Source organism: Pteropus vampyrus, unplaced genomic scaffold, assembly GCF_000151845.1.
Source record: "Pteropus vampyrus isolate Shadow unplaced genomic scaffold, Pvam_2.0 Scaffold1000005685, whole genome shotgun sequence".
NCBI lineage: Eukaryota > Metazoa > Chordata > Mammalia > Chiroptera > Pteropodidae > Pteropus > Pteropus vampyrus.
Genome location: NW_011920087.1, coordinates 1 through 8,226, shown reverse-complemented (window position 1 = coordinate 8,226; position 8,226 = coordinate 1). Strand labels below are relative to the sequence as shown.

At 55.7% G+C, this 8,226-nt stretch overlaps 1 pseudogene; it reads left to right on the top strand.

Annotated features, from left to right (window-relative positions):
* Positions 1-1,771: 1,771 nt before the first annotated feature.
* LOC105311650 lies at positions 1,772-8,191 on the top strand (annotated as a pseudogene).
* Positions 8,192-8,226: the final 35 nt, after the last annotated feature.

Genomic DNA, 8,226 nt, shown 5'->3' with positions numbered 1-8,226 from the left:
AGCTCATGACCCTAGGGAGGTACCTCTGTCTTAGAGCCTTTGTTGTCACCGCACCTGTAATTTATTTAGATCTCTGCTGTAAGGTTTCAGCCTCTGGGCTCAGAGCATCGCCTCTGCCTCACTCCGGGTTGGGTACCCAGCCCAGGGCAGCCAGGTCGCAAGTAGGGGACAGAGGGAGAGCTGAATGAATGGCGCTTCTATGTTCGCTGCTAAATAGCAGTTTCTGGGCCTTAATTATGGTGATGACAAGACAATGTGGAGAACACAGGTGTCCTCAGAAAACCTAGGCGTGGGGGCGGCTGGGCTTGAATGAACTTAGTGTGTGCGTTTGGGGCGGGGGGCCATCAGCGAGCTCACACACTAAATTTGAGTTTCCAGCTCTAATCATAGAAGTGAATCTCGGTGTCTTTGTCCCGAAAACATTTCATCGAGCGATTCTTAGAGATTCTCGGCTCCTCAGAAGGCAGTTGAGCTCAAGTGTGAGCATAAAGGGGTGAGTGTTATGCAGCCCCGCTCCCGCCCCACCCCCAACCCCCGCCGCCCCCACACAGCTCCCCTTTCTCATCAGCAGTGAGGGACGGAGCGGTCGTTTCCAGCAGAGACATGTTCCTTCGGTACGATGGAACATTCTGGCGGGGCCCCGGCGTGGGGGTCTCGGACTTAACAATAAACACACTAAAGTTTACACTCAGGTAAATGTGAATCTCAGAAAAACAACGAATACCTTTTCTCAGTGGTGGTACGTCCCAAGCATTGCACGAGGCGTCCTTATCCTAAAATACCGACCGCGGACCGCGTTCCTCAGTGTTTTCCAGAAAAACAGAACAGGAGAGAGAGCAAAACCCCTTCCTTCCCCCGGGAAGCCGAGCCTTTTCCCAGATTAGACGTGGCCCACCCACGGTCCAGAAGGCTCCCTGCTTCACTCGCGTGTACCGATTTAAATGCTAATCTCACCCAAAAGCTCCCATCACGGCAACACCGTGGGGCCCCGTCAGGGGAAACGTGATGCGATTGTCCCCCCAGCTTCGCTCTCTGAGGTTTTCTAAGGGGAGCGATGCGTCGGGGGGCCAGGTGCGGATCGCTGCACCCCCGTGGTGCCCAGGCGCCCCCGCCACGGGCTGAGAACACTCTGGGTTGGGCTAGAACCAGGTCCGCTCGGGTCTCGGGACGTAGAGAGCCATCCCGTGGGAGGCCGCGTGCGTTTTGCGCTCAAGGCTCTTTCTAGTCACAAGTGGCGGGAACCAGCTGCCCCGCATAGGATAGAGTTTGTTGGCTCTTGACGATAAGTTTCAGAGCCAATAGCACCGGGGCCGACCCGTCACCCCGTCTCAGGAGACCCCTGAGCTCTCGGCAGCCCCTGATGTTCAGAAGTCTGACCCCAAAACTGCAAGATAACGAACCCATGTTGCTTTAAGCCTCAAGGTTGTGGCAGTTTGTCCAGTGTTCCCAGGGGACTCTCACACACACACACACACACACACACACACACACACACACACACACACACATACACACACACCCCGATTCCTTCCAGCAACAGGCCCGAGCAGCCATGGGGAGCCGCATGCAAAGCTCAGTTAGCAGTCACGTTGAATCCACGTCTTAGGATGTTTTCAAGTGGAGACCTCCGGCGCCTGGGCCACAGTTGATGGCCGTCACATCTGCACAGGAAAGACCCCAACTCAGGGGAGGAGGAGTGACTCCAGCGCTGATGTCACTTTTCTGCCCCTTTTTTGCTGGCATCCAGGTGGCCGTCCGGGGCCTGGGGACCATGGAGCCCACGGTTGGTGAATCCCAGCTCGTGCCCCGGGCAGCAAAGGACGTGCCCCCTCGGGACGCCGTGTGCTGCCGTGTCGCCCTCTGTGCTGCGGTGGCCGCCAGCATCGTCATCGTCACGCTGGCGGTCCTTGTGGGTAAGCGGCCGAGGGCTTGCATGGGTTCATATCTTGGGTGACGGAGACGCTCGGGCGTGGCTCAGTGCTGTCATGCGGTGATCCTGGAGACAGTGTGCATATGTGAAATTGAGGGCTGCCCCTTCGGGCCACCGAGGGAGAGGACGAGAGAAGGCTGGGTGCCCGGGCACGGTCTGGCTGGCGCGTTTCCCACCAATAGGATTCTCTGACGAAGTTTTCATGGCCAAGGTGAAATGGGCACAAATAGGGACAGAGGAAAAAAGCTTTTTAAAAATCTTGAGAAATTTGAAAAATATCGAAAAGTATAAAAAATGAACAATCGTCTGTATGCCCGCCACCCACAATCACGGTGGTTCCTGTCTCAAGCTTATTCTCAGCTGATGGTCATGGAATTTAAGATGAACCATGCAAAATGATGACCCATCATTTTGATGGCACGGGGCTGCTGTCACAAAATAAACACGGAAGTTCTTCTATTTCAGTGTGGCCTCATGTCCATGCTGTCTGCACTGGCAGCCCCAAGGCCCGGTGGCTATTTTGAGTTAAATGCATTAAAAGTAAATAACCTTTAAATCTCAATTCCTCAGTCCCCACCAGCCACATCTCACGAGTGGCTCGTGGCTACTGTACTGGGCAGTGCAGATCTAGAACATTCTGTCATCACGAGAAGTTCGGCTGGGCCCCGTGGCTCCGAGATGGGCTTATTCCGAGTTGAGAAGGTTTCTGTGGTGTTCCGGGAGACGTAAAAGCCACCTTGCTTTCATGAGATGGTGATGCTATGTGACAGTTGGCAGGAGAGTGCTCTCACGTGGCAAAATAATAAGTTGGCAATTCTATGTGGGTCCCCAGGTTTTTTTTTTTTTTTAGTGTATGTTTGACATCAGGAGGATGTCACAGCCGGGCACGGCTGACTGAGGCCCCCTAGTGGCTGTGAGAGTCAAGGACGGGAAAGTTGGGCTTTGTACGTGCAGGTGTGCATGTGTGCACATGTGAGGATGTGCATGTGCACACGTGTGTGTGTGCGGGTGTGTACGTGTGTGTGCACATGTGCGCGTGTGCATGTGTGCACAAGCATGTGAGTGCAAGCGTGTGTGTGCACGTGAGTGTCTGCATGTGGGAGGGGTGTGCACATGTGTGTGCATGTGGGTGCGTGTGGGTGTTTGTCCATGTGGGTGTGTGAGCATGTGTGTACATGTGCATGTGTGTGCATGAGTGTGTGAGTGCATGTGTGCACGTGTGTGCACATATGGGCATGCATGTGCACGTGACCAGATGTGTGCACATGTGAGTGTGTATGTGTGCGCATGCGTGCATGTGAGCATGTGTGTGAGCATGTGCGTGCATGTGCACGTGTCCTTGCTCCAGGAAGGGGTGGGAGCTGGGTGTTACACCTTCATTCTAGAAGCACAGATACCTTTAAGGAATAAGAGATAAAATATAATTTCCAACAGGACTCCTGAAAACCAGGGAAAATTTTAAGAAGCACTTAAAATTTTTAATTTTTAAAAAATGTTTTCAAGATCAGATGAAACTGTGTCCCTTTCTGCTTTCGGACAGCTTACAGTTTCCGGTGGAGGTGTTGGCCTTGGGGGGTCTGGGGAGGGTGCCGGGACCTCTGTGCTGTTTCTCAACTTCCTGGCAGCTTGTAATTAATTGGGGGGCCCCGAAATGCTTAGTTGGGCATGGAGCTAAGCAACTTGGTCTACACAACAAGGTGCTTGTTTTTCTCTAGTTTTCAAATGAGAAAACAAACTTTTTAGAATCGGTTTTGAGTATTTATTCTGCCTATTGGATAAGCAGCTATGTAAACATCTATCTGGATGGATAGTCATTCGGGAGAGAACCGGGAACCGGCTTTCACAAGTCATGTGGCTGTTACCATCATTTTCTTATTTTGCAGTGATGATCTTTTTTTTTTTTTTTTTTTTTTTGCTGATTTTCGACAGTTAGAAACGAGTGTTTTCACGGTTTACGTGGTTGCTATTGTCTTCCTCATTTAACATTTTTTATGACAGTCATCCTAGCTAGTGTGTGCTTTTGAAGACACAGTGTTTTCCGCAGTTGGAAACCTGTATTTTTTCAGAGGGTAGCATCCTGGGAGCGGTGGTTGTGTCCCCACGGTATTTGCTGGCCCCTTTCTTGGGAGCAGGAGGGGACAGCTGCTCCGAAGTGGAGGGAAGTTCTCCTGAGGCCACGTCAGCCCCTGGGACACGTTCGACTGGGAGCTAGTCCTGCCCTCAAGCAAAATCTGGGGATCTCAGGGGCTTTGTGCTGTACTTAGGGGGGGCGCCATGTGAAAGGCAATGAGGGGACACTGTTAAAATCGCTCATGACGACTCTCGGGAAGTCAGCCCGCCCACCTGTGTGTCGGGTGACCGGGCCCTGGGTGGTGGGGGTCCTCGAGGCCCCTCGGCTGAGCCCCACCCTGCAACTGGGCTCTCTCACGGGGTCCTGGTCTCGCCCGCAGCCTCCCTCTCCATACAGGGCGTCGATGTGGAGCACACGGCCGAGCTGCGGGGGATCCGGTACTCCCGCAGCCTGCAGCAGGAGGCCTCGGACTACTACCGCATGCTGACACCCACCCTAGAGATGCTGGTGAGGGGCTCCCAGGAGTGGGGACGTTGTGGGCAGCCGGGGCCTCCACCGAGAGGACCCCCTCGGGCGGGTGAGCTGAGCAGGGGACAGCCCGGGCAGGCGCTGGGCGGGGAGGCGGGCCGTGGGAGGAGCAGGGTGAGGCTGGCTGGCAGGGCTGGTGCGTTCTCAGGCGCAGGGGGTCGTGGCGTCCTGTGGAGCTGACTCCGGCTTTTTAAGGCTTTTTAAGGGTTTAAAGGTCCTACGTTGTATTGTGGCGGACGATTGGTGTCCTTGTTCGTGGCCGGTGGGGGTGTGCGATGGGGCAGCTCTGTGGAAAACAGTCCAGCTGTTCATCGAAAAGTTAAATGCAGAATTGCTACCTGACCTAGCAATTCCGCTCCTCCGTGCGTCCCCAAGGGAAACGGAAACGCACGTCTGCACAAAAACGGGCCCAGGTGTGCTCACGGCGGCGGGGTTCACAACAGCCCCAGAGAGGAAGCACCCCAGATGTCCATCAGTGGATGAATGGACACACATGTGTTTGTCCACACGGGGAGTGCCACTCAGCCATGAAAAGGAAGGAGGCGCCGACAGTCGCCACAATGTGGACGGACCTTGAAAATATGATGCTCTGTGAATTATCTGTTTTAAAATTTAAGTATGATTTAATTAAAACATAAAAATCAGTTCCTTGGTGGCACTAGCCACTTTTCAAAAGCTCGGTAGTCACGCGTGGGTGGTGGCTGCTGTATGGAGCAGGGCAGCTGTAGAACATTCTGGAAATTTGTGGAATGTTCTTGGGACAGAGCAGGTCTAGATGCAGTCAGTGGGGATGTGGACTGGTGAGTCCTCACCCCAAACTAAGCCCCGTCCCCTCATCAGTCACCTCCATACCCTCCCCAGCCCCTGACACCCACTCACCCACTTCCTGTCTGTGGACGTGCCTGTTCTGGATGTGTCATATAAATGGAATCACACGCCATGTGGCCTTGTGTGTTGAGCGTCTCTCACTGAGCATCACGTTAAAGGTCCGTCCACGTCCTGGAGTGCCAGCGCCTCCCCCTTTTTCATGGCTGAGTGACCTTCCCTATGTGGACGGACACATTTTATCCACACACATCTGTCGCTGGAGCGATATTGTCATCCGGAATTGACTTATCAATCCTTTCCGGTTGTTTACACGGCTCGGTGGGGACGCAGTGTGCGTCGGGTCTGGGGCCTGGGCTGGGGTGCGTTTCCGCCCCTCTTCCCGCTCCCCGCTCAGGACAGCTCTCCGCGGGGAACATGCGCCCTCGCTGCAGCCCCAACTCGGCTGCTGTGTGTCCGTTGCAGTTTGCACGTAGCTTTTGGAAGACAGAGCTGGAGGCCAGCTGCGTGGGCTGCACGGTGCTGGGGTACAGGTGCGTCAGGGCCTCCGTGGGGGTGAAGGGATCTGGGTGCACTCCCAAGCTGCCCGGGACCCCAAGGAGAGCGTCCCTCCCGCCAAGGGCCTCCCTCCTGCCCGCAGGGACGGCAACGCCAGCGTCCTGGTGCGTTTCCGGCTGCACTTCCTGCTATTGGCCCTGCGGTCACTGGACCTGGGCCTGGAGCGGGAGCTTCTGCAGCAGGGGCTCCGAGCGAGGCTGCAAGGCCACGGCATCCCCCTGGCCGCCCACGGCACCCTCGTGTCTGCCACGCTCACAGGCAAGTAGGCCTTGGATATTCAAGACAATGGCAGGGGCGTGCGGTGGGAGGGCAGCATTAACCTTCGGGTGTCGGGTCACCGCCCCGCCCCACAAACAGAAAGCACACGCCGGATGTCACCCTCAGTGGTACAGACCAGAGGCGTCTGCAGCCCAGCCGTGGCCAGAGTGTAGATACCTCCACTTTCCTGGCCCATTCCACCCTGCTGTTGCAGCACGAAGGCAGCCCAGGGCTTTGCAGAAATGAATGGACACGGCCGCGTATCAATAAAGCTTTATTTACAAAAAACAAGGGGCGGGCCGGGTTTTGTCGACCCTGGGTACAGAAGGAAAAGCAAAAATGCTAAACTCTAAAATCTGAGGCTGCATCAGACTGTGGTCAGGTCAAAGGCTCATCACCTTGTCCTGGCCCTCTGGGACATTCGTAGTCCCCTGCCTAGCAACCCTGACTCTCCAACTGAGTCAGTGACTTCGACATCAGCACCACCTAATAGAATTTTCCGTGGTGGTGGAGATGTTCCATGCGTGCATCGTCCACTGCAGTAGCCGCCAGCCCTGTGTGGCTATTTAGTGCCTGTCATGTGGCGGGTGAGACAGGATCCCAGGGTTCCATTGGGTGTCATTGTACTGGCTTTGAGTGGCTCCCGTGGTGGACGGTGCCATACTGTCTGCCTTTCCATGTGATGTTTTCAAAGAGGGCCATCACCCACTGACCCAGCTAATGCGCCTTCTCGGTTTCGTCACAGGAAGCCAGAGGGGGCCATTGACAGAACGGGACTTGAAATCAGGTATGCCGTCGCCCGTCCCCTGAGCTGCCTGCCCCTCCGCAGGGCTCCCCGATCACGGTCACTGCGAGGGGGTCCAGGCGCACCGAGCCTCCGAATGGGGGACGGGTTTGCAACCCTGTGCACGCATAGGGTTTGCAGACGAGGCACTTGGATCACACGTGGCCAGGTGTGACCGAGAGAAAACAATGTGGGGTTTTTGAAAAGTGGCGGAAGCCTGTTGTTAAAAAGAAGACGACACCAACCATTTGTGGCAAAAAAGGAAAAAGTAAGCGTCACCTGAATCCCATCGCTTTTAATATTTTGGTCACTGTCCTTGCAGACAGCTACGACACACCTGTAGATACATTTATTTAGCTTCACATCAGTGTTCCTCAACTAGGAGCGACCTCGCCCCCAGGGGACACTGGGTGGCGTCTGGGGACATCTGTGGCTATCACTCCGGAGCTGCTCAGCCCTTCACAGTGTCCGGGACGGCCCCCCACAGAGAGTGACCTGGCCTCACATGTGAATCATACACTTAAAATGGCGACTTTTATGTTATGTATTTTACCACGTTAAATATCGAATGTCACCCTTTTCTTACTTTCCTGAAATGTGACGCCTAGACAATTTGGAGGTGCACCCGGGGCACGCGAACGCTCCCGCTGCCCAGCCCGGCTCGGGGCTGACTGGCGTTCTCACGCTGTCCCCATGCCCGCTCTGAGGAAGTCACGTGGGAAACACCAGGGACAGAAGGCAGGTGGGAGGGCCCAGCAAGGTCTCGTGCTGCTGTGCCCTCAGGTCGCTGTCCAGAGAGCGCCTTCTCCTGCGGGAATGGCCAGTGTGTGACCACGGTGAACCCGGAGTGTGACGACAAGGTGGACTGCTCCGACGGCTCCGACGAGGCCCGCTGTGGTCAGTCCGCCTGTGTGGCTGGTCCCGGCGCGTGGCCCCGCACCAGGGTCAGCTGCTGGCCGTGCTCTCTGGCCCGCTTGGCACAATAAAGCCAAGCGCAAGCTGTCCTTGGACGTGCGGGCTGACTGATGTGTCGGGCGGGGTGCCGCCCTGGCCCTGCCTTCTCCCCGGCCTGGCCGTGACCTCTGTCTTGCAGACTGCGGTTCCCGGTCCCGGCTTGAGGACGGCTGGCATGATCGTGGGTGGCGTAACATCGTCTCTCGGCGAGTTCCCTTTGCAAGTTACCCTCCGGGAAAAACGGCGATCACTTCTGCGGGGCGGCGATCTGGGTCCTCGACTGGTCAGGTGTATGGCCGACTTACTGCTTTTACTGAT